The sequence below is a fragment of the Lithobates pipiens genome, unplaced genomic scaffold (genome assembly GCF_037356315.1).
Source record: "Lithobates pipiens isolate NorthernLeopardFrog02 unplaced genomic scaffold, aLitPip1_a1.2 Scaffold_16, whole genome shotgun sequence".
NCBI lineage: Eukaryota > Metazoa > Chordata > Amphibia > Anura > Ranidae > Lithobates > Lithobates pipiens.
In genome coordinates, this window is record NW_027507748.1 from 526,716,795 (window position 1) to 526,743,836 (window position 27,042).

Below are 27,042 nucleotides of genomic sequence, written 5' to 3' on the forward strand. Positions count from 1 at the left end.
TTGCCTGCCTCAGTAAAACCAGGGACAGTATATAAAAATCTGTGTTTTTTTTTTACATCTGTCTCTGAAATGTCCTTTACCAACATCCTTTAGGTCTAAAAATCCTGAGATTATAGCTGTCCCACCTCTCCAGTACCTTCTCAGCCAATAGAAGCATGTCTGTGTATACTGTGTGTACATGTATGTGTATACTGTGTGATTGTATACTGTGTGTGTGTATACTGTGTGGCCCCATAATCTAGGATTGCCTGGGGACCCCATAATCTCCTATTGCCCGGGGGGCCCATGAGTTGTCAGTCCACCCCTGCACTTGACTCTTACTCTTCTGTAGCTGTGTACAGGAGAAGGACCTCGGTGGTTCTGATCTGCTCCTATAGCTATGGGCGAGAGATTGTGGCCCATTTATTTACATTGCACACCTTTAGTAACGTCCGACCGGGCAAAGGGGAAGATTCAAACATTTAACTTGAAGAATAAGTTAACATTATGACAGAGATAATGGGCAGCCCAAGGTAAAGTGCCAACATTCCCTAACATCCCTAATGCATAACCATAGGCTTGTGGCTGCCCCAGCATACCTGTTCAAGCAAATTCCATTATTGGAATGTCTGGAATTTAGCCCAAACTTTGGCAGTACACAGGTCATTCAGACTCCAGCGAATGCACCAGGCAGAGCATTCCACAATGACTGTGTGTAAATCCCCCCCCAGGATCTGGGCCACCGTATCTTTTCTAGTATACAGGACCGGAGGGTCGGACCCAAGAAAAGCCCGCCAAGAAAAACCAGGGAGTGCAGCTAACTTGTAACTTCCAACTGGGGCAGCTGTAACCTCTACCTGCCTACAGGCTGCTCTCCTGGCTATTTGGAGCTCTAACATTAAAAAATAAAGTCTTCTTTCACTGCGAGTTCCTACTAACTACAGTAGCCCATCCTCCTACTTGATCAACCTGCTCAGTGAGCAGACAACTCCTTTCATGGTTGACTATTCCACTCAGTGTTGCAATTTGCTCCTCCAGATCTTCTAGTTTTTGCTTCATCATTGTAAACATATGGTACGTTGTGCAAAACCTTCAATCTTGCTACCACTCATTATTCCAGTTACAATATTAATACTACTTACCGGAAGTTTAAAATATAACTGAAAATTCCTCTTGTCTAAACTTTTCCTTGTTTTCAACTTGGTCAAGTCCTACTATGTTCACAATCCCAAAGTAAGCAAGCTTAATCGAAGGTGAACAGATAGTTATATAACACCTGTGAACCTGAGCTCCCAGTCCGTGGATCTTCAGCAGCTTATCCACTTAGACTTACCTCACATTTCCTTCTCTCTACATTGCCCGGTAAGACAGGGAAGTGGTGACGCAGATATCTGGATCCCGTTGCCTTCATGGAACAGTTCCTAATGCCGGTACAGCCTACCACATCCACCTCAGATCCGGCCAAGATGGCACCAACACCTGCCATGGGGAGCTCAGCCTGCCTGCAACTGATGGATGGAGAGAGAGGTCCGAACATGGAAATGAGATGCCACTGTTCTCACATCAAGCGATCTCTCTCCTTGACTATCGCGCTCACTGTCCCTCACATCTCTCTGCAGCCCCGGGGAGGAGATTGGCAGGTCACTGCTCCACACAGTGGCCAGGCTCAGGACTCCATTGTGCTCCCAGACCTCCCAGTATCAGGTCCCCACATCCGGCGTGCCATTGAACTCAGCCGTGCACATGACATCCACAGTGAGAACTACTCCTTTAGTTCTGCCCTCACAGGAGTCCTCTTCTCAATTTCTAAATGACCAGACGCTGTGGGCCCTCTTGCAGAAATTACCCACCAGAGAGGATTTTGACTCACTAGCCTCCCGTATAGAGGTGGCATTCTACGGAGAGCTCACGGGGCTTAAACAAGAGGTAGCAGAGGTGTCACTCGAGTCTCTGAGTCCTCACTGGAAACTGACAATGACACCCTCTGTCAAGAAGATTCCAGTTTACAAGTTGCACATGATGGGGTGTCTGGCCAAGTTGTGCAGCTGCATCTGCTTATGGACAATTTGGAAAATCGCAATTACAGGCACAACATCAGAATTCGTGGCCTTCCAGAAGCCACTCGACAGACAGACCTCAAGACAACTGTAACTGCCATATTTAACAAGTGCTTGGAGCGCCCTCCTGAGACCACCATCACCATTGACAGGGTCCACAGGACCTTAGGACCCAGGAGTCCCGCCAGAGACAGACCCAGGGATGTCCTATGCTGCCTGCGCAATTACTCTGTAAAGTAATTACTTTGTAAAGTCTGTATTACTCTGTAAAGTCTATGGCCCGGGGGCCCATGAACTTTGATGGAGCACAGGTCCTTCTTTTGCCGGATGTATGCCGAAGGACCTTTTAGATGTGCCAATGTATGAAGCCCTTGCTGGAGAAGTTTAGTGAACTAGGGATCATCTACAAGTGGGGCCACCCTTTCCACCTAATTGCACGTAGGGGAGGCCAATTGTACACTTCTTCAGTTCACTTGAGATGCCTCCAGTGCCTCTCCCCAATTGGTTGGCATTCATCCTATCAACGAACAATAGCAATCCCACTATGATTCCAACTGGCAGACCTCAGTGGTCTCTGCAAAATCATCAGTCTCAGTGCAGAAGGCCACAAGCTCCTCAAGACAATGAGCTTTCATCTTCAAAAGGAAGAACTGCATCTTAGTTAACATACTGTCCCGATGTCATAAGACTGCCTCCATTTGTATGTTATGCAGTGCCTCATCCTATGCCTGCTACTCCATCTGATGGGTGGTTCATGGGCCATGGGATACGCATCAGAAACAATCACTGGTTCTCTTTGGTTGCCCTCCTTAGGTCCCCTATCTGCCGTTGACCTTTGAGGAGGTTCTGCAGTGTCTTGCGTACATGGTTGACTCACCAAGTATGAGAGGGTGCATTATTAATGTTCTTGACTGTTCCGTAATTGAGGTTAACACCAAGAAAAGGTGGGCCGAGCCTTTCAGAACAGGCATGGATTTGAGCACCTCCTAGGGTGTTCCCTGGGGGGGTCCTCTAACTACTTTCTCATTGCATGACATCCAGGTTTGTCCTTCTAGTGGATAAGTAATAGAACACTTGTGTTATAGCACTCTCTCTCTGGGGTTTATGATTACCTTGTGGGGTTGGGGGGAGGGGCTCCTCAGGAGTCGTCAGGAGCACTTACCCTTACTATTATATTTAGGCCGATATCAGGTGCTTCAGGTGCCCCTTAGCGACGGCTCCCCAGGTGCCCCTCTGTCCTTTGTGTTGTTTAAATGTTTATCTTGTTTTACAATATACTGTTTGGAATGTCTGCTCAGTGATTTGAATGTCTACTCATCCGTCAGGTGACCTCTCCATGGCAACATAGCAGCGAGAACAGTTGATTGATGCAGTATTGCACACACTCCCTGATTTGGATCACCCCTGCATTGCCACAGATCATTTGGCAGTAAGGATCTCATTCTTGACCCTGTTGGGGTCAATGTAGTGCTTGATTGCATGGGTTTATACATGTAGCCGTATGAGGCTGGCATTCACATAAGGACAAGAAAGGGAGCAGCGGCTCGCTCTCATTAGGCTTTGGCTTTTGGGGAGTGAGTGGTCTCTTCAACTAACAATTTTGACTCTACTTAAAGTTAGGGTTTGCATACTCAACCCTTTTTACCACCCCTTGTATTCTAAGATTTTTTTTCTCAATATTTAAGTGCTGCCCTTGCGTGGGCCACTTCTGGCACTGGGCTGTCTGGGGGATTCCTGCAGCCTGGGGGTCAGGACAGTTAGTGTTAGGTCCAGGGTAGCCCCCTACCACCCCCAATAAAGGTTTAACCCCCTGATTGCCCCTAGAGTTAACCCTTTCACCCCCTTTTGCCAGTGTCACTAAGCGATCGCTTTTCTGATCGCTGCATTAGTGTCACTGGTGTCGCTAGGCAGCTAGTTATTTTTTTAGGTTCACCGCCAGGTTTTTATAGCGCTAGGTACCCCGATATACTACCCAATAATGGTTTTAACCCCCTGATTGCCCCTAGTTAACCCGTTCACCCCCTTTTGCCAGTATCACTAAGCGATCATTTTTCTGATCGCTGCATTAGTGTCACTGGTGCCGCTAAGTAGCTAGTTATTTTTTTAGGTTCACCGCCAGGTTTTTATAGCGCTAGGTACCCCAATATACTACCCAATAATGGTTTTAACCCCCTGATTGCCCCTAGTTAACCCTTTCACCCCTTTTGCCAGTGTCACTAAGCGATCATTTTTCTGATCGCTGCATTAGTGTCACTGGTGCCGCTAAGTAGCTAGTTATTTTTTTAGGTTCACCGCCAGGTTTTTATAGCGCTAGGTACCACGATATACTACCAAATAATGGTTTTAACCCCCTGATTGCCCCTAGTTAACCCTTTCACCCCCTTTTGCCAGTGTCACTAAGCGATCATTTTTCTGATCGATGCATTAGTGTCACTAGTGCTGCTAGGTAGCTAGTTATTTTTTTAGGTTCACCGCCAGGTTTTTATAGCGCTGGGTACCCCGATATACTACCCAATAATGGTTTTAACCCCCTGATTGCCCCTAGTTAACCCGTTCACCCCCTTTTGCCAGTGTCACTAAGCGATCATTTTTCTGATCGCTGCATTAGTGTCACTGGTGCCGCTAAGTAGCTAGTTATTTTTTTAGGTTCACCGCCAGGTTTTTATAGCGCTAGGTACCCCGATATACTACCCAATAATGGTTTTAACCCCCTGATTGCCCCTAGTTAACCCTTTCACCCCCTTTTGCCAGTGTCACTAAGCGATCATTTTTCTGATCGCTGCATTAGTGTCACTAGTGCTGCTAGGTAGCTAGTTATTTTTTAAGGTTCACCACCAGGTTTTTATAGCGCTAGGTACCCCCATATACTACCCAATAATGTTTTTAACTCCCCGATTGCCCCTAGTTAACCCTTTCACCAGCGATCACCGTATAAGTGCCACTGGTGACGCTGGTTAGCCAGTTCGTTATTTAGGTTCCCCGTCAGGTTTTTATATAGCGCCAGGGACCCCCATTCACTACCTAATAAAGATTTTAACTCCCTGATTGCCCCTAGTTAACCCTTTCACCAGTGATCACCGTATAAGTGTTACGGGTGACTCTGGTTAGTTTGCTTTTTATAGCATCAGGGCACCCACCATTTATTACCCAATAAAGGTTTAACCCCCTGATCACCCGGCGGGTGATATCAATTAGGTTTTAGGATCAGGGTCTGCGTCGCCTCAGGCAGCCCTAGGTTTGTGCCAGTACCGATAACACCCACGCGCAAAGCATACACCTCCCGTAGTGGTATAGAATCTGAACAGATCAATATCTGATCTGATCAGATCTATACCAGGGTCCCCAGCAGTTTAGGGTTCCAAAAAAACGCATTGTTAGCGGGATCAGCCCAGATACCTGCTGGCACCTGCGTTTTGCCCCTCCGCCCAGCCCACCCAAGTGCAGTATCGATCGATCACTGTCACTTACAAAACACTAAACACATAACTGCAGCGTTCGCAGAGTCAGGCCTGATCCCTGCGATCGCTAACAGTTTTTTTTGTAGCATTTTATATTTAAATCCGGAAGGCAGTGCTTGGTTTTTGGGGTCCCGTATTTGGCTAGACTCCCAAAAAGTCCCCCACATGTGGTATCCCCATACTCGGGAGAAGCAGCAGAATTTATTTTGGGGTGTAATTTCACTTATGACCATAGCATGTGTGAGCAATATATCATTTAGTGACAATTTTGTGCAAAAAAAATTTTCTTTTAATATTCCTGCAACTTGTGGCAAAATATAAAATATTTCATGGACTCAACATGCCTCTCAGTAAATAGCTTGGAGTGTCTACTTTCCAAAATGTGGTCATTTGGGGGGGGGGGGGGTTGTGCTATTTTGGCATTTTATGGCCTTCGAAACTGTGATAGGTAGTGAGGAGTGAAATCAAAAATTTGTACCCTTAGAAATCCTGAAGGCAGTGATTGGTTTTCGGGGTGCCGTACGCGGTTAGACTCCCAAAAAGCCCCACATATGTGGTATCCCCGTACTCAGGAGAAGCAGCAGAATATATTTTGGGGTGCAATTCCACATATAACTGTGGCATGTGTGAGCAATATATCATTTAGTGACAACTTTTTGTAAACTTTTTTTTTTTTTTTGTTTCATTATTCAATCACTTGGGACAAAAAAAAAATATTCAATGGGCTCAACATGCCCCTCAGCAATTTCCTTGGGGTGTCTACTTTCCAAAATGGGGTCATTTGGGGGGAGGTTTGTACTGCCCTGCTATTTTAGCACCTCAAGAAATGAGATAGGCAGTCATAAATTAAAAGCTGTGTAAATTCCAGAAAATGTACTCTAGTTTGTAGACGCTATAACTTTTGCGCAAACCAATAAATATACGCTTATTGACATTTTTTTTACTAAAGACATGTGGCTGAATAAATTTTCCCTAAATGTATGACTAAAATTGAGTTTATTTGATTTTTCTTATAACAAAATTAGAAAATATCTTTTTTTCTCAAAATTTTCGGTCTTTTTCCATTTATATTGCAAAAAGTTAAAATCGCAAAGGCAATCAAATACCATCAAAAGAAAGCTCTATTTGTGGGAGGAAAAGGAAGCAAATTTCGTTTGGATACAACATTGCATGACCGCGCAATTACCAGTTAAAGCAGTGCAGTGCGAAATTGTAAAAAAACCTCTGGTCCTTAGGCTGTTAATTGGTCCGGGGCTGAAGTGGTTAAGCTCAATCCTGACATTAGAGGACTAGAAACCAGCACATACCACTATAAAATTGCTGTTTATGCGGATGATTTACTGTTCTACATATCAGAACCGCTTACTTCTAGCTCTCTCATGCAATGTTTTAAAGATGAACATCATGCCAGCATCTGCTGTATCTTTTACAAGCACTAGCGGTTAGGATACCGCAGAGTTTCTTTCGTAATCTCCGAACGGTTTTTATTAATTATGTTTGGCAAGGTAAGCCTTCACAGCTCCAGTGATCACTTTTGCAGCAGCCAGAGCTCAGAGGAGGGGTTGGCCTCCCTGACCCAGCTCTATATTGCACGACAGTCCACATGAACACAGTAGTAGGCTGGTGCAGACATTCAACCCATAAATTATGGGTCTCCTTGGAGCAGGAATCAGTGCTGACCCCCTTAACTGGCCTACCCTGGAGTGGGACTCAGTACTCCCGATTTTATCCACACTCATTGATCGAATCTACTTTGCACGAACTTCGAAGATACTACAGGATAGCAGAGGTGTCCAATTTTCCCTCTCCGTTGATGTTTATTATTGGCCACCCGGATTTTGTGCCGGGTCTCTCTGACAGGCTTTTCAGCTCCAGCCAGACCTAAAATTGGTTAGAACCTCTACCTTTCTTGGCCCCTCTGAGTGGATTAATCCTTTAGTCTTATATCCCACCCTCAATTCCTCTATTTTAGGCGACTGGAAGATTTTTCAATTGTCCCACTTTCTTCGATTCCTCCCAGACCATGGTTGTTTACGTAGACAACCCACTTCATTTGAAGATCTATGCCTGGGAGATGAGCCCTTACAGAAATCTCTATCCTGTTCTTACAGTATTCTACTTGCAGTCACATCTCAACACGATCCCCCATATTTAAGGAAATGGGAGATGGACCTTAACGTTATGTTCACGGAGGATCAAAAGAACCGTATCCTTTTGTTTGCTCATAAGTCTTCCTTGTGCAGCAAATATCAGATCACCTTTAAAATCTTGATGCGCTGGTACAGGACTCCATCAGTACTCAAGTCAATATTCCCAGGACATAGCTTATTATGCTGGAGATGTGATACCCAGACTGGCACACTACTCCACATCTTCTGGAATTATCTGAAGCTGGCCCCTTTTTGGCAGCAGGTCCTGCGGACCATCCACAAGTTTACTGACGTTTCCCTCTATGACAACCCAGCAGCAGTGCACCTAAATTTGACTCCTACATCCAGTAAGGGATATCGTAAATCCTTACTGAAGCACCTTCTGAATGCAGCCAGGGCATGCGTCCCCAGCATGTGGAGACAACTATTTCCACCTTTGGTGTCACAGTGGTTTTGCCAGGGCAAGTGATATTCCGCAGATGGAACACCTGACAGCTGCCCTTTGGAAACCTGCATTACATCAGAGGGGGGCGAGGTCACCCACACGTCATTGGGGAAGCCAGGATTTCCCACTTGGATCAGAGGGGGGTGGGGTCAGGTGACAGGTGGCCCCGCCCTCCTCATATAAGAAATGTCAGGCTGCCGGGATCCCCGCAGTGTCTCCACCAGTGGAGAAAGCGGATGGATGGATGCACTGCGCTGGAGGGAGAGATCACCCGCCACTGGATCAGATCAGCCATTGCTGGACACCGGAGAGATGATCATCCGTCTCTGGATAGCAAGAGTGGATTACCACCGCTGGAATCTTTTTTTAAATTTTTTTTATTTTTAATAAAGAACTTTTTCAACAGTGAGTGTGTCTTTTTTAACATTCTTTTACACTTTGTTTGTGAAATGGTAGGGGTACTTTTGTACCCCCTTACCATTTCAAACAGGGGGGGCAGGATCTGGGGGTCCCCTTGTTAAAGGGGGCTTCCAGATTCTGATAAGCCCCCCCCCCGCAGACCCCCACAACCACCGGCCAGGGTTGTGGGGATGAGGCCCTTGTCCTCATCAACATGGGGACAAGGTGCTTTGAGGGGTCACAGACCCCCAAAGCCTCCTCCCAATGTTGAGGGCCTGTGGCCTGGTATGGTTCGGGGGGGGGCACTCTCTCATCCCTCCTCTTTTCTGTGGCCTGCCAGGTTGAGTGCTCGCATAAAGGGTCTGGTATGGATATTTAGCGGGAACTCCACGCCATTTTTTTTTTAAATTGGCGTGGAGTTCCCCTTAAAATCCATACCAGACCTGAAGGGTCTGGTATGGAAATTTAGGGGGAACCCCACGTCATTTTTTTTAATTTGACACGGGGTTCCCCTTAATAACCATACCAGACCAGAAGGGCCTGGTAAATGAATTTGGGGAAACCCCACACTTTTTTTTTTTATCAATGACTTTCAATGACTGTTCTCTGTATTATGGGGAGCCGACAATTCATTAAAGCTGCAAGTGATTTTAAATGACTTTTTTTCCTGCAGAAATGATACTTTGTGCAGGGACAGTTCTAAGCATGGGAAACACGCGCCCCTTTACAGGCATACTATAGACAGCCCCCAGGTACAAAATTTAAAGGAATATTACACTTTTATTGTTTCACTTTAAAGAGGAAGTAAACCCTGATGAGTTTACTTCCTCTTTGATTCCCTGTAAAGGTAAAGCATAATGGACTACTATGCACCGCATAGTAGTCCATTATGTGTCACTTACCTGACACATGAGCCAGCGAAGTCACCGCTGTCCCCTGTAGTCCGGAGCATCCATCTTCTCGTGGGTCTCGCTGCTCCGCCTGTATTTTGGCAACTATCTCCTAAACCGTGTAGGTTTAGGAGATATTTCTTGGACCTACAGGTAAGCCTTAATCTAGGCTTACCTGTAGGTCAAAGTGGTTTGTAAGGGTTTACAACCACTTTAAGCATTATTAAAATCACTGCTCCAGATAAAACGGGCGATTTTAAAACTTTTTTTTGCATTGATACATGTCCCCTGATTTCTCCAATAGACTTGTACAGGGAGTTCCGCGGCTTTTCGAATTTGCCGCGAACACCCCAAATTGTTCACTGTTCGCCGCACAGGCAATGTTCGAGTCGAACATGAGTTTGACTCGAACTCGAAGCTCATCCCTAGTCCCCATAAGTATCCTCTATCCACCAGTGCTACAGGGTTCAAATATATGTGGCTAATAAGTGGATCTGAGTCTCCCATATTATGCCCTTTTATTTTGCCCTTTTACTTGAGTAATGTAATGTCAGTTCTTACACTTGCATTTGCTTTTTCTCAATGTACTCATTCACATTTCCTTTGTTGTTTCTTGAACTATGTTTTTTTTGTACATTGTTCTCCTGTACCTTTTGAAAATCGAATAAAATTAAATTGAACTAGAAAAATCAATTTATACAAAACCTAAATAAAGAATACTGTATTGAGCAAAGATGCAATGTAGTTGATTTACTAAAGGTTTACAGACTGTTCATTTAGATTGTATTCAACTTGGGTTAGGCTGTACTGAGCAAAGAAAGCAAGGTCAAAAAATGTTTTACGGTATGAAAAAAAAAACCTTATTGATATGCTAAATCCATAAACAATATAAACGAATTAGCTTCCTTAATGAAACCAAGAAGAGTCTAGTGAGTAAAATGGCAAATGAACCTGCCATACATTAGAGATGTCATCAAACTGAATATCTGCCATAGACTATTACATTTTTATAATATCACTCTTTATGGTTTACTGGATGGATTGCATAACATTCAGAAATAAAAAAAAGAGAACAAAATCTAGTCTACAGATCAGTCTACAATATTATTTTCCCTTTTTTATCATACGGGATTTTTTTTTTTTTTTAATGATCCATTATGCCATTAAACATCAATCACTTATTTCAATGTACCTTATTGAAATGTCACAATTTGTTGAAGGGGATATTTTTGTAAGAACTTACACCACTTACAACACACCTTACACTTAGGGCCACCAAGATTGAAATTATGATTTAATCCCCATAAGGACTTTAATTTAGGCCCAAATACATCATTGTGGAGTATAACCCATTGTGCAGTTAATTTTCCAAGGAATTTTATTGGTTTATTTCAAAATGTCCTAATCTTACAGCATTTATATAACATATGATTTAAATCTGGAGATGATAAACCACAGTTCAATCACATAACATTATTATTATTATACAGGATTTATATAGCGCCAACAGTTTACGCAGAGATTTACAATGTAGAGTAGAGGGGGGACAGTACAATTACAATACAAATAAATACAGAAGGAATAGGAGGGCCTTGCGCATGGAGTATAACATCTCCCTTATAGTAAATTTTATTGTATCATTCAATAGAGATGTATGCCCTTTTTGTGATTTTCAAATTTACCTTGCAAATCAGTGATAACTTTGATCCTACAGATCCTGGTAGGACCGTAGTCATTTTAGTTTCCTATTTCCTTTACATGCGGCAGTCACTTACTACATTAGCCTTATAGCGATCGTCAACACCCTTCTGAGTCTACAATAATATTTCTAAATATGTTATTGTGTTTTTTATAGAATATGTTACCATAATCATATATAATCTACCAGATATCTTTTGTTGTTTATTTTGAGACTGATAGAAATAAATGAGTTTCTTCAGAATGTTAGGCACTTGTCTTTTCTTGTGTTAGATATAATACATCATTTCATTCATCATTTTCAAATTTTATTGAAGTATACAATAAAGAACATGGAATTAAGTACGCAAATTGATGTTGGTGGTATTTTCTGAATTAATTTAACAAATACAAGTTCAGTATAAATTATACCAAAATAATAGATGCAAAAAAGTTTTCTGTAATTTGGAATGTTTCCTCCCATAGAAATATATACCTTTAAAACCCTCCAAAATGAGAGAGGACCTTTGTCCTGGTTCAGCAAAGCCATGTGATTGCTTTAACTACTTCCCGTCCACGCTATAGCTACAGCACCAACCTACTTTGTCGGGAGGCCATCATATGATGCCCTCCCTTGCTCAAGCGGCCCGCGCGCCCCCTGCAGGACATGCACGGTGTGCTCTGTGATCAGCGAGTGAGAATGAGACTCGGCTGATCACAGATCTGAGAAAGGGGTCAATCCCGACCCCTTACCACCTGATCAATTGTCAGCCAATGACAACTGATCATGTGATGTAAATAGAGCCGGTAATTGGCTATTTTTTCTCCTCACACTGATAGCGTGAAGAGAAAAAAAATGCAGCTCACCGGTGGCTGTCAGGGGGACAATAATGTGGATGTCTTGTAGCTTCCACCACTTCCTATATGCCATTTTAAGTGGTAAACTCTGAGTCTGTTATCAGTTATATGGACAACCTTTTTCATAACCATAATCATTCAGCCAAGTCCAGAATGTCATGGATGGTCCTACAAGTAACACTTAACAAAATTAAGCATTTTACTTGATTTGGGCAACTGGCAAACAGGAAGGTATAGCTAGGCAGTACCAATATTATAAATTTATATGCCGCTTTTCTCAGTAGAACATTGTTTCAAGGCCAATTTTAAACTGGGATACACACAGTTTTATTTTTATTTTTATTTTATTGGGGGGGGGGGGTTAACCAGCAGGTTGAAGAAGAACAAATTCCCATCAACACAAGCAAGTGATTTCCCCCATTTGTGATAATTTTTTTTTTGTTTTAAATTTTTTTTTTTTACTCTCACTGCCTCCTGGGATATCCACATCACATATATCCAGAAGGAGTAGGAAACAGATCGTTCAGTGGCCGGAACTGGCATGCTTCATCTTGGGCCAGCTTCTGGAATTAAGATGGTGATGCAGGGCCCTGGCTGTCACACCTGAGCAGTAGATTGAAGTGAAAAAACTGTGGATTTGCTAAGCAGGTGGATTGAGGGGGGGTTCTTCTTTAACCCTGGGGAGTTTTGATGTGTTCTGCCAGTAGTGGGCTGGGTGAAAAAAAAATTGACAGATTCCTCCGTCTGGATAAGCAAGGTGGATGTCAATGCCATAGTATTGTATTCTGACAGCAGGACTCGCTGCTGTCAGAATATATTGATCAGTGACTGCAACTGCTGAATGACAAAAGTTTTCCGGTGTCTTGTAAAATAGTGTCCCCCATCAGATGCTGTCCCCTGCGTACTGCGCATGCGCAGTACACAGGAACACAGATTCCGAAAATTGCCGAGGACGAACGGCGCCTGCGCCGTGAGTCCAGGTTCTATCCCCACTATCCAAGTGGACATAGAGTTAGAATAAAAAAGAGCCGAGTGGAGCGAGGCCGAGCCCGAAGCGTGGCGAGCTAAGCTCGCCCGCGAGGGGCCCTCTAAAATTCTTAACCCTATGTCCGCTTGGATAGTGGGGCTACCTCCTCCACTCACGGCGCAGGCGCCGTTCAACTTCGGAGTTTTTCCGAAGCTTCGGCTGCTCCGTACTGCGCATGCGCAGTACGGAGCGGACAGCATTTGATGGGAGGACTGTATTAGGCAGAACACCGGCATGTCCCTTTGACAGAAGTGAATCAAGCCACCGACTTCTGCCAAGCAGAGACAGCCAATCCCTACTAAACCTGACAAATTTTGATCAGTCTATATCCAGCTTAAATGTTGGTACTCTGGTCAAGGTTTACGGGGATGTGGTTTACCACATAAGAGCCTGGAAACTTTCCCCCCCAATGACCAGGCCATGTTTTGTGATACAGCACTGCGTTGCTTTAACTGACGCCATACTCAAGCAAAATTGATGTACTTTTTTTCTCACAAATAGAGCTTTCTTTGGTGGTATTTGATCACCTCTTATTTATTTATTTATTTGCGATATAAACCAAAAAAGAGCGACAATTTAAAAAAACAAAAAAAAATAATATTTTTTACATTTTGCTATAATAAATATCCCAAATTTTTTTTATTATTTCTTCATTCCTTTAGGCCAATATGTATTCTTCTACATATTTTTGATTAAAAAAATCTATTGCAATAAGTGTATATTGATTGTTTTTTGCAAAAGTTATAGCAGCTACAAAATAGGGGTTATATTTATGGCATTTTTATTATAATTCTTTTTTTCTTTTTTTTACTAGTAATGGCAGTGATCAGTGATTTTTAGCAGGACTGCGACATTGCAGCGGACAGATCAGACACTTTTTGGGACCATTGACATTGTATACAGCGATCAGAGCTAAAAATAGGCACTGATTACTGTATAAATGTCACTGGCAGGGAAGGGGTTAACACTAGAGAGGGATCAAGGGATTACGTGTTCCCTAGGGAGGTGTTTCTAACTGTGGGGACAGTGTACTGACAGGGAGTAGAGAGAGATCACTGTTCCTGATCACTAGGAACAGCAAATCTCTCTCTCCTTCCCTGTCAGATCAGGAATCTGTCTGTTTACATTGACGGATCCCCATTCTGGCTCTCTGAGGAGCGATTGCAGGTGGCCGGCGGACATCGTGACCACTGGCCCACATGCATCGGCTCCTACGTCGCTTTCCCTGTATCCCTTAAAGCGGCCGCTGTACAACTATGGAAATTCGCGAAGGGGAGCTAACCTACCGCCATATAACTATGGCCGCTGGTCAGTAAGAAGTCTAGTTATTTATTTTATTTATTTATTTCAGGTACTTATATAGTGCCGTCCATTTATGCGGCGTTTTACCTATATATTGAACATTCACATCAGCCCCCGCCCTTTAGCAGCTTAGATTGTAGGTGTATGCACAGCATTAGGGGATTGAGTAACAGGCTTAGAGCTTTTAGTTTAAAGTATATCTAAATCTAAGAACATGCATTTAATATATTACAGTGTACCAGTCCTTAGATGTGGTAGCTTCACTGGTTTTATTTATTTATTTTTTTCCCTTAACCTCCCTGGCGGTATGATTATTTCTGATTTTAGGTGCTAAAAGCGGTACAATTATTTTGCATGAAAATTTGGCGTTTTATATTGTAGTCCTGTAATTCTTAGCAATAACTCACTTAAATCTGTCCAAACCAGGGTCTAGCAGACATCCCGGGTATGATAAAGTTTGAAAAATGAAATCATAAATTATAATATAATAAATAATTATAAATAATTGTACCAAATAATAATATAACAATAATAAAAATTATTCAATAATGTAATCAAATCAAAAACACTGAAATTTGCTCAGTTGCAGAATTGTCACTGTCATTACTTTTCAATATTTGATGACGGATCTCCCCACAAATCACTATCGCTCAATTCTGCAAGTGATTACAATTTATTATCGCTGTTTTCTAGCTGGTCTAAAATCATTTTTGATGTAAAGGGATAGTTTTGGTTGCTATGGACAATCTCCAGTTTCCAGGCATAAAGAACAGTTTTTATTATATAAAACTGCATGCAGCACACTGGGCAGACCACTAGGGACAAATGGGATGTGAAATTATTACATACAGCAATGTAATCTGTAAGTATGTATAGTGAGTGTTTCACTTTTTGAATTTGGCGCCGATCTCCGTCCCCGTGCGCCGCAACGCTCGCAGGGAACGGAGATCGGCTCCGTGATAGATCAAGCGAGACACGGCTCGCTCGTACAGCGCAGGGACATCGCTGGATCCAGGGGAGAAGGTAAGTAAGTGTCCTCCTGGATCCAGCGATGCGGTCCCGAGTCTGGCTCGGGGTTACCGCTTTTGGTATAAAAATTCTACCCCGAGCCAGACTCGGGAATACCGTCAGGGGGGCTAATTTTTACCTGCTGAGCCTGTCAGATACAAGCTTTCTGTTCTAGAGTGATAATGCTCATTGTACTGAGAAGCAACATTATCCTTATAGGACAAGACTTCAGAACCTTCCCTCTAAGCCTTGTACACATGGTTGGAGATTCCAACGGAATGTGTCCTATCGGACCGTTTTGTCGGATATTCCGACTGTGTGTGGTCTGCATCGGACTGTTTCCGTCTGAATATCCGACGGACCAAGTTTTCCAACTTGCCGGTAAAATTTTCCGACAAAAAGCTCCTATCGGACATACTCCGATCATGTGTAGCCTACTCCGACGGACAAAGTGCCAGGCATGCTCAGATCAAATTCCTAGACCAAAGCTATTGGCTACTAGCCTGAACGTAGTCCCGTCTAACGAAATAACGTCATCACGTTATGTACAATCGGATTTTCCGACAACTTAGTCTGACCGTGTGTATACAACATCACTTCCGGACCTTTTCCTGAATTAATCCGTCAGAATTACTCAGACGGATTTGGTAGTCGGAATCTCCGAATGTGTGTACAAGGGCTTAGAGAAGATAAATCCTCACAGATAGCTATGAACAATGTCACTGATAAGAGTGCAGCATCAGCACAAGAAATTATTTACATATACCGTATATACTCGAGTATAAGCCGAGATTTTCAGCCTCTTTTTTGAGGCTGAAAGTGCCCCCTCGGCTTATACTCGAGTCACCGCTGTCTGACTGCTCGATCAGCGTATCGAGCAGACAGACGGCGGACATTAAAATTCAAAAGCCGCGCCTCCTTCTCCGCCTCCGCCTGTGATAGGCGGAACACTGAATTTCCCAGCAGTCAGTGTTCCGCCTATCACGGACATCCATTCATTCTCATACTACGGACGAGTATGAGAGGATGTCCGTGATAGGCGGAACACAGGCTGCTGGGAAATTGAGTGTTCCGCCTATCACAGGCGGAGGACGGAGGCGCGGCTTTTGAATTGTAGAATGGCCGCCGAGAAGAGCGGCGATCCATCGGCACGACACGGGACGGAGGAGGCACGGGACGGAGGAGGCACGGGACAGAGGAGGCACGGGACAGAGGAGGCACGGGACAGAGGAGGCTCGGGACGACGGCGGCTCGGGACGGAGGCTTGGGACACAGGTAGGCTGGACACACACACAAGGCTGCACGGACACACACACACACACACACACACACACACACACACACACACACACACACACACACACACAGGGATGGATGGATGGATGGATGGATACACACACACACACACACACACAGGGATGGATGGATGGATGGATGGATACACACACACACACACACACACACAGGGATGGATGGATGGATGAATACACACACACACACACACACACACACACACAGGGATGGATGGATGGATGGATACACACACAGGGATGGATGGACGGACACACACACAGGGATGGATGGATGGATGGATGGATGGACACACACACAGGGATGGATGGACGGACACACACACAGGGATGGACGGACACACAGGGATGGACAGCCATGTCTCACCCTCGGCTTATACACGAGTCAATAAGTTTTCCAGTTTTTTGGGGGTAAATTGGGGGCCTCGGCTTATATTCGGGTCGGCCTATACTCGAGTATATACGGTACATGCATTTTTACATTGGAGTTAGGACTTTTGTTCACCTTTTTAAAGGTATTACCCAATGGGATGCATTGGTTAATGCCCTTATTTAAAAGCAAATCCATCTCTCCTCCGTGTTCTTTGTTCCTAAGGTTTTATCTCAATTTATGCCTTCTAGCAAGGTTCGTAATTTAGGGAAGTTGACTCTTTTGAAATTCAGTGTCTTTGTATTCCACTTATGTTTGCTATTTGTGTGATTTATACTGAAGCCAATTGACCTGTGATCGCTGTTTACTAAATTGCCTCGTATTTCCACATCCGTGATCAGGTCTGTAATGTTGGTAATCAGTAGATCCAGTAACACTTTTTATCTAGTTTGTGCGTCTACCATCTGACCCATAATATTGTCCTGCAAGACATTTAGGAACTGGCAAGCCTTAGATGAATGTGCAGTTCCCTCCGTCCAGTCTATGTCTGGATAATTAAAATACCCCATTATGATAACACTTCCCATCCTTGTTGCTAATCCAGATTGTGATATGAGATCCGTCTCCCCCAGGTTAGGGGGCCCATAGCATACTCCCAGTATTATTTTGCCCTTAGCTTCATCCCTTTGGAGCTCTACCATAGTTACATAGTAGGTGAGGTTGAAAGAAGGCACAAGTCCATCAAGTCCAACCTATGTGTGTGATTATATGTCAGTATTACATTGTATATCCCTGTATGTTTAAGTCATTCAGGTGCTTATCTAATAGTTTTTTTAAACTATCGATGCCTCCCACTGAGACCACCGCCTATGGAAACGAATTCCACATTGTTGCCGCTCTTACATTAAAGAACCCTCTACGTAGTTTAAGATTAAATCTATTTTCTTCTAATTTTAATGAGTGGCCACGAGTCTTGTTAAACTCCCTTCCGTGAAAATGTTTTTTCCCTATTTTGCGGTCACCAGTATGATATTTGTATATTGAAATCATATCCCCTCTCAAGCGTCTCTTCTCCAGAGAGAATAAGTTCAGTGCTCACCCTCCTTCATAACTAATAACCTCCAGACCCTTTATTAGCTTTGTTGCCCTTCTTTGTACTCCATTTCTAGTACATCCTTCCTGAGGACTGATGTCCAGAAATGAACAGCATATTCCAGACCAGAGTCTTGTACAGTGAGCATAGACAGAGTCTTATCAGCTGACAAGATTTTTGGCAGGATTAACAGGTATCTTTTTGCACTAATCAAATAGACATAGGATTAGGGTGTTCCTCCCTAAATCTCAAACCCACATGCCTTGGACACTGAATGAATGGGAAGTGATCTGTGCCGAGCAGCATCCTGTTCATTCACAAACTGAAGCATAATAAGCAGTTTACAATGCTTCAGTTATGAATGAACACAGTGAGTGTGTTCACTGTGTTCATTTAGAAAAGGAAGGAGCAGGTAAATTACAATTACTAGCCCCGTCCCCTGTTCTCCATTCCAAAACATCCCCCACAGCAGACGGATGGAGAGGAGAAGAGGGAAGCCAGCAGCACTGCGGGGGGGGGGGGGGGGGAGAGAGTGCAACACAGGAGGAAGCCACGGCAGAAGGGGGATCTGCACAAAGTGATTAGGATGTGCCCAGGCACACCTGGCTCACCCCCTGTGAATGCCTATGCAAACAGATATAACAAAATAGATAAATGGTATATTTAAAAGACCAAAAGGGATCACACAAGGGTAATCCATTGTTTAGGTGTTCATACACAAAGTCAGTTTTAGAGTTGAGTCAAATTAGGAGAGATAAGTGTGAACCAAGTAAAGTAAATACGAGTTCCAATAGACAGGCCAAAAAAGTAAACTCTGGCTTTTAGGTCTCCTAGGGAACATTATAAGAGAAGTTTATGTACAGTACATGTAAGCACCTTTTAGTGCCTGATTTCAAACTCTGCTACCAGTTTTCTAGCCTGTCAGAAATGACACATTTGCTTTAAAAATAAATATGTAAAATAGTTCTGGTTATTAAACCACGATTATCTTTAAAGGAAAAAATAAGTCATGATAAAAACTAGCTGTAAACTGACATCTTATCAGGTTGTGTGCATTTGACAAAGTCTGTTTCTGCCTAATTGCACAATGAATAGTACAAATCCTTTAACAACAGGTTAAAGTTAACCTTCTCCAATCAAATTAAGTATTTTTGAGAAATTCTGTAGTACAGGAAACCTGTACTGAAAAGATACTTGAGCTGCTATTGCTGACCTTTGTTTTGTAAATGCTAGTTACCTGGCTTCTATTGCTAACCCAAAGTCCACAGAGCAAGTATGCAAATAAGATGTGATTTCTGGTATTCACAGTGCACTGAAACACATGTGCATTGAGGCACACTGCCAAAATGCATTGGAATGGCACTTCTCCACACTTTGATTTGTGTATCACCATGCATTGCAGTAAAGTGTAGGAAAATGCACATTTTAAGTTTGGCACTGCAACACATATGTAAGGTTGCCACTCATCCAGGATTCACCCGGACAGTCCGGGGTTTTGAATCATTTGTCTGGGTTTCAGTCCGTCTGAAACCCGTACACAATATTCAGACAGGAAAGTGACTCAGAACAGGGCCTGACAGAAGGGTGAGGGGGCACTATGCACGCCACATTATTACTCTCTTTGGAGCACCCAAAGCTCTCCCAGATCTGTTACGATCCTATAGTGTATGCAAAAAAGAAATTGCTGTGCGCTGCTAAAGTGTTTGGGTTTGGCTTGAAGAAACAGTGGCAACCCTACCAGGGGCGGATCCAGAGTCTAATCTTGGGAGGGGCACTGCTATAAAATATGTTTTTTTGGGGGCAATTTATATGGGAAATGGCTGGTATTTGCGCTTCAATCATTACGGCACCATGGTTGTTATGGTGTCAGGATGACTGAAGCACATTATTTATATTATTACATTGTAATATAAAATGAAATGGTTCAACTCACCATAATGCAGAATCAGTGGGAGCCCTGAGGATGTCACTTGCCATGTCGCCTGCCACCAAATGTGGATTGTCACTTGCCACGTCACTTGTCACCAAATGCGGATTGTTACTTGCCACGTCACCTGCCACACATTGCGGATTGTCACTTGCCACGTAGCCTGCCACACATTGCGGATTGCCACTTGCCACGTCACCTGCCACACATTGCGGATTGTCACTTGCCACGTTGCCTGCCACACATTGCGGATTGCCACTTGCCACGTAGTCTGCCACACATTGCGGATTGTCACTTGCCACGTCACCTGCCACACATTGCGGATTGTCACTTGCCACGTCACCTGCCACACATTGTGGATTGCCACTTGCCACGTAGTCTGCCACACATTGCGGATTGTCACTTGCCACGTAGTCTGCCACACATTGTGGATTGCCACTTGCCACGTAGTCTGCCACACATTGTGGATTGCCACTTGCCACGTAGTCTGCCACACATTGCGGATTGCCACTTGCCACGTAGCCTGCCACACATTGCGGATTGTCACCTACTGTGTCACTTTTCTGCTAAGGTGGTCTTTTGTTGGGTCCCAGAGTGAAGATAGGCAGCAGAAAGATGATGCAATCTCTCTGCTGCACACAGCTTCCTACACAGTGAGGGCGGAACTGGAGGGATGCAGGGCAGTGAGAGATGATGTCATCTCCCTGCTCCCCTGCCTGCTGGCTTCCTGATTGGCCAGCAGCCCTCCTAAGCCGCCCAGCTGCCCCCCTCACCCGTCCACTCAGCGCGGGTACCCGAGGAACCGGCCGCGATTGGACCCGCGGAACCAGCCGCGTGGGTACCCGCGGAACCGGCCGCGATTGGACCCGCGGAACCGGCCGCGATTGGACCCGCGGAACCGGCCTTGCTGTCATCAGCTGCCAGTATTCTCGGAGTGGGCAATTGACCCGTTGCCCCCCCCCCCCTGGATCCGCCCCTGAACCCTACACATATGTGTGAAGCCAGCCTTAACAGAGTGAATAGAGTAATATTCTTATGGACCTATGGATCTATGCAACTATTTAAAGTAGAGAAATTCATATTTTTGGATTAACCCTTTGGAGCTGACGCCTTCCAGCCCTTTAACCATTTCAGCCCTGGAAGAATTTACCCCCTTCCTGACCAGACCACTTTTTGCGATTCGGCACTGCGTCGCTTTAACTGACAATTGCGCGGCCTTTTTTTCCCATAAATAGAGCTTTCTTTTGGTGGTATTTGATCACCTCTGCGGTTTTTATTTTTTGCGCTATAAATAAAGAGCGACAATTTTGAAAAAAACGCATTATTTTTTACTTTTTGATATAATAAATATCCCCAAAAAATATATAACATTTTTTTTCCTCAGTTTAGGCCAATGCATATTCTTCTACATATTTTTGGTATGCAATAATCGATTATTGATTGGTCGGCGCAAAAATTATAGCATTTACAAAATAGGGGATAGTTTTATGGCATTTTTATTAATATTTTTTTTTTTTACTAGTAATGGTGGCGATCAGCGATTTTTATTGTACACCCATTTGTCTGTCCATGCCATTCTGCCAATGTACATCGTCGTGCGCCAGGAAGCGGTTAAGGGGTTTAGGATGCTGGGAGGCGGTGGTGTATGATCACGTGACCGCTGTGATTACCTATCACGGTGGTCACACGATCGTAAAGTTCCCAATGGCAAATAGTGATCGGGAGATTTCCGTTAGCTGCCAATAACTGTGTCAGGAGCACACAGGGCACACTCTCTCGGCATAGCTGTATTCACACCAATTTACGCAAATGTGCAGCTGCTCAGCACCAAATCCCACCCGCTAAGAGGCCGCATATTTGCATGCCAGTGCTAACGGGTTAAAAAAAACTACATGATTTGCACATTTGCACATTTGGTGCAACGCAGCACTGCTAAAATTCTACAGCTTTATTGGAGCCAATTTCCATCTACATACATGTACTCCAATTATAGCTGAGTGTTTTTTTTTCAAAGCGGGTTTAATGGTGGTGACAACAGTGGACTAAGACTGCATAATTTGTGTTGAAAAGGCCACTTGCAGTTTCCGTTGAATGCCTATTTTACAGGATGAAATTGGAGACTTTTGTCAATTCAGCTGGTCTGTTAAAGTAAATTGAAAAAAAACAGACTTACTGGCTGAATCAACAGGTGAAAATAAAGGGGTAAAAAAGCATAAAAAAAAGAAACGGATGTGGCCACCACATTTGAGAACTGAAATGCTGCAATATAAAACATTTATTTAAATTTTTTAGTGCTCGTTTAAACTTACTTCAAAATGTGGCATTAGACACACTTTTTCAAAGCACTCGGAATGCCAATCAAAGCCCCTGTCACTAAATAAAATGGTAAGCTTACAGTCTTGTTTACACTTTGTGCTTCAAAAATTATACCCCATGTCGCTTTCTTGGTGCTTCAAAGCATCTTCAAATCCTCCATTGAAGTCTATGACAAAGTTTGCTTACAGCACCTGCAGCTTTTGAGAGGCTTTTATTCAGCTTTAGCAAAGAGCTTGGAGGTATTGCAAGTGTGAGATATCCCAGGACGCAATGGTAAACCAACAAGTGAACCAGAAAGACATCATGAGCAGTTACTTTGGGTTCATGTCTATAAATTATGAAAGTTTCTGGTGCAGACGTCACATCCAGTGTGCAGCATGGAGCAGCAGGAAGTTGAGCAGGGCCTGGACTAGAGTGGAGCAACTAAAAAAAGTTACATGTGGTGTGCAACATGGGAACGCTATAGCAGAAGGGGGGCGGTGGCCAGAGAGAGAGGACTGAGCAGCTACTAGCAATGTCACACATGATGTGCAGCATGGGAGCAATACAGCAGAAGGTGAGTGGTGAGCAGAGATAGAGGGGGATCGGCAAACCAGAGGATCAACAGAGCTGGGGGTTACTATTGAGTGGGGGATCAGTAGAGCTGGGGGTTACTATTGAGTGGGGGATCAGCAGAGCTGGGGGTTATTATTGAGTGGGGGATCAACAGAGCTGGGGATTACTATTGAGTGGGCAATCGGCAGAGCTTGGGTTACTATTGAGTGGGAGATCAGCAGAGCTGGAGGTTACTATTGAGTGGGGGATCAGCAGAGTTGGGGGTTACTATTGAGTGGGGTATCAGAATAGCTGAGGTTACTATTATGTGGGGGATCAGCAGAGCTGGGGGTTACTACTGAGTGGGGGATCAGCAGAGCTGGGTTTACTATTGAGTGGGGGATCAGCAGAGCTGAGGATTACTATTGAGTGAATGAATGAATGAATGAAGTATTTGTAAAGTGCACAAAGCGAACTGAATCGCCTCAAGGCTCTGGGAAGAGCTTGGTTGTCCAACATCTAGAAGAGGAAGATCTTGATTTTTTTCCTAAAGGCCATGTGGTTTCCTTCCAGGCGGATGTTGGTCGGTAGGGCGTTCCATAACTGTGGTCCTTGTACAGCGAATATCCGACCCTTCGATTTGTACCGGGATTTGGGCACGAGGAGGAGGTTTTTGTTAGCTGATCAAAGACTGCGGCTTGGTGTCTAATGATTTATTTTCTCAATTGGGTATTGAGGAGCGTCTCTATGCACGCATTTGTGGGTGAGGCAGAGGGTCTTGAAAGTGATCCGATTCTTTACGGTTAGCCAAGGTAGGCTCCTCAGGGAAGGAGAGATTGATTCACAGGGTTTTTTTTCCTGTTATCAGCCTTGCCGCCGTGTTTTGGATAAGTTGTAATCGCGCAAGTTGGTATTGTGGTAACCTATGTAAAGCGAGTTTGCGTAGTCCAGTCGTGAATTAATGACTGTTCCAACTACTACTGCTTTGTCATTCTTTAGGATAAAAGGGATGAGTCTGCATAGCAGGAGTAGCAGATGGTGGGAACCACTGACTATTGCTCCTATTTGAGCATCCATTGACATTTGTGAGTCCAAAATGACCCCGAGACTCTTGGCCTTGGTCTTTGGGGAGATGGTCTGCCCAAAGATGGCGGGTGGCGTCCAGGAGGTTTTGGTTAAGGAATTATGGTTCCGGTGTAGGATAAGAAGCTCTGTCTTTGATTCGTTGAGTTTGAGGGAGTTGGTGGTCATCCAGTCTTCTATTAGATTAAGGCAATTTTCTAGTTGTTGGTGGTGATCTCTTTGTCCAGTGATACGAAAATTAAGTTGCGTGTCGTCAGCGTATGAGTGGAAGTAGAGGTCTGAACATCTGATAATTTGGAGGAGTGGGAGGATGTAGATGTTGAAGAGGACTGGTGATAAGGATGATCCTTGAGGGACACCGCAAGCGACTGCCCAGGGTTCAGAGAAGAATTCTCCTAGTTTCACTGTCTGTGAACGATTTCCTAGGAAGGACATAAACCAATGGAGATCTGGGCCTGTGACGCCTGCTACTTCTGAAAGGCGGATGAGTAGAATAGTGTGGTCTACTGTATCAAATGCTGTGCTGAGGTCCACTGAGTGGGGGATCAGCAGAGCTTGGGTTACTATTGAGTGGGATATCAGCAGAGCTGGAGGTTACTATTGAGTGGGGGATCAGCAGAGTTGGGGGTTACTATTGAGTGGGGTATCAGAAAAGTTGAGGTTACTATTGAGTGGGGGATCAGCAGAGCTGGGGGTTACTACTGAGTGGGGGATCAGCAGAGCTGGGTTTACTATTGAGTGGGGGATCAGCAGAGCTGGGGATTACTATTGAATGAATGAAGTATTTGTATAGTGAACAACGCAAACTGAATCGCCTCAAGGCACTGGGAAGAGCTTGGTTGTCCAACATCTAGAAGAGCAAGGTCTTGAGTTTTTTCCTAAAGACCAGGTGGTTTACTTCCAGGCAGATGTTGGTTGGTAGGGCGTTCCATAACCTTGGTCCTTGTACAGCGAATCTCTGATCCCCCTTTGATTTGTACCGGGATTTGGGCACAAGGAAAAGGTTTTTGTTAGCTGATCGAAGACTGTGGCTTGGTGTATAATGATTTATTTTCTCAATTAGGTATTGAGGAGCGTCTCTATGCACGCATTTGTGGGTGAGGCCGTGAACCAATGGAGATCTGAGCCTGTGACTCCTGCTACTTCTGAAAGGCGGATGAGTAGAGTAGTGTGGTCTACTGTATCAAATGCTGCGCTGAGGTCCATTGAGTGGGGGATCAGCAGAGCTGGGGTTACTATTGAGTGGGAGATCAGCAGAGCTGGGGTTACTATTGACTGGGGGATCAGCAGAGCTGGGGATTACTATTGAGTGGGGGATCAGCAGAGCTGAGAGTTACTACTGATAGCTGCAAGACACATGGGACATATATTACTCTGGGGGAACAGGGTGCAACTGAACAAAACAATGATAATGTACAGAAAACATACATAAAACTGTGCACATATATTCTCAAATGCTTCTGAATGACATTCCAGTAATGGATTGCAAAAAGCACATGTCCTGACCTCAGCCGGGTTAGCCCACCCCCCCCCCCCCCCCCATATCAAAATTTTTGAAAATCTTATGCAGTTTGATTAGGTTAGATCAACCATTGTTTACATTAGAAGAAGCAATATTAACAGTTATGCGCGGGGGGGGGCTAACCCGTCATCAACCCCCCCCCCCATCAAAAAATTGACCAAACAGCTAAAAAAATTGACCAAACAGCTATTTTGGAAGCTATTTGTTCAATCCGGTAAGATCAAGTGGTTTTAACATTAGATCTTACATAATTAGAGACTTATTACGTGATTAATGAGTGGGGGCTGGACCCCCCTTATCAAATTTTCTGGCCAAAAATCATTCAGACTAATAGATATTTGTTAGATCTGGTAAGATCAAGTGGTTTTAACATTAGATATCACATCATTTCAGAGATATTCCACATCAAAATAGAGATATTAGGTGGTACATAAGGACGGGTTGGCCCCCCCTTATCAAATTTTCTGGCCAAAAATCATTCAGGCTAATAGATATTCGTTAGATCTGGTAAGATCAAGTGGTTTTAACATTAGATATCACATAATTTCAGAGTTATTCCACATCAAAATAGAGATATTTGTCCACTTTTCCGAGCAGGGAAATGTGTCCCCTTTTCCGAGCAAAAATGTGTCCCCTTTTACGAGCAGGAAAATGTGCCCCCTTTTATGAGCAGGATTTTGGTTTCAGGCTGCTGCTGAACATATCATATAAACTATATAACATAAACTTTATTTTTGAGGGGTGTCTATTTTTATACATCCTTTACACTTTATTAGAGGTAACATGTGTGACTAGGGCTGCTTGCTCAAAAATAGATTCTACTAGAGTTCAGCTTTAGGACTTTTTCACACAAGATGCTTTCAAATGTGTTTTTTAAACACATCCTGAATGCATGCTCACTTAAATCAATACTTTCCAGTTGCCTGCGTTCAGTTAAAAAAAAAAAAAGCACAGGACCATGCCTTTTTTTGCACCGGATTGCGTGTAAATTCACTGCAATGCACATAAATGGATAGGGATCCTTAAAGTGATTGCAAACCCTCACAAACCACTTTGACCTACAGGTAAGCATAGATTAAGGCTTACCTGTAGGTCCAAGAAATATCTCTTAAACCGTGTATATTTACAAAAAGACAGACGCCGTAGACAGCAGCGTGCAGGCTCACTAAGCATGCCACTGCTAATGGCGATATGCCGTTAGTGGCGGCTCCCGTGCGCATGCGCGGGAGTGATGTCATCGCTGCTCCAGTGCTGTGAGTGGCCGGAGCAGCGATACTCGGAAGAAGATGGATGCTCCGGACTAGAGGGGACAGCTGTGACTTCGCTGGCTTCTGTGTCAGATAAGTGGCAAATAATGGGCTACTATGTGATGCATAGTAGCCAATTATGCTTTACCTTTGCAGGGAGACAAAGAGGAAGTAAACCCATCGGGGTTTACTTACTTTTTGACACTCTGAAGATTCTCTGCACTGGTGTACACACCAAACAATGGAGAAGTACGGGGAACAAGCAGGAATTGACCTCAAAGGAAAAAGAAAGAAAAAAAACCCACAGGATTGCATTACAAATGCATTCAAATCACTTGTAACTAGGGAGGGGCGAACAGTTCGGCCCGAACTTTAGCTGTTCAGACGTTC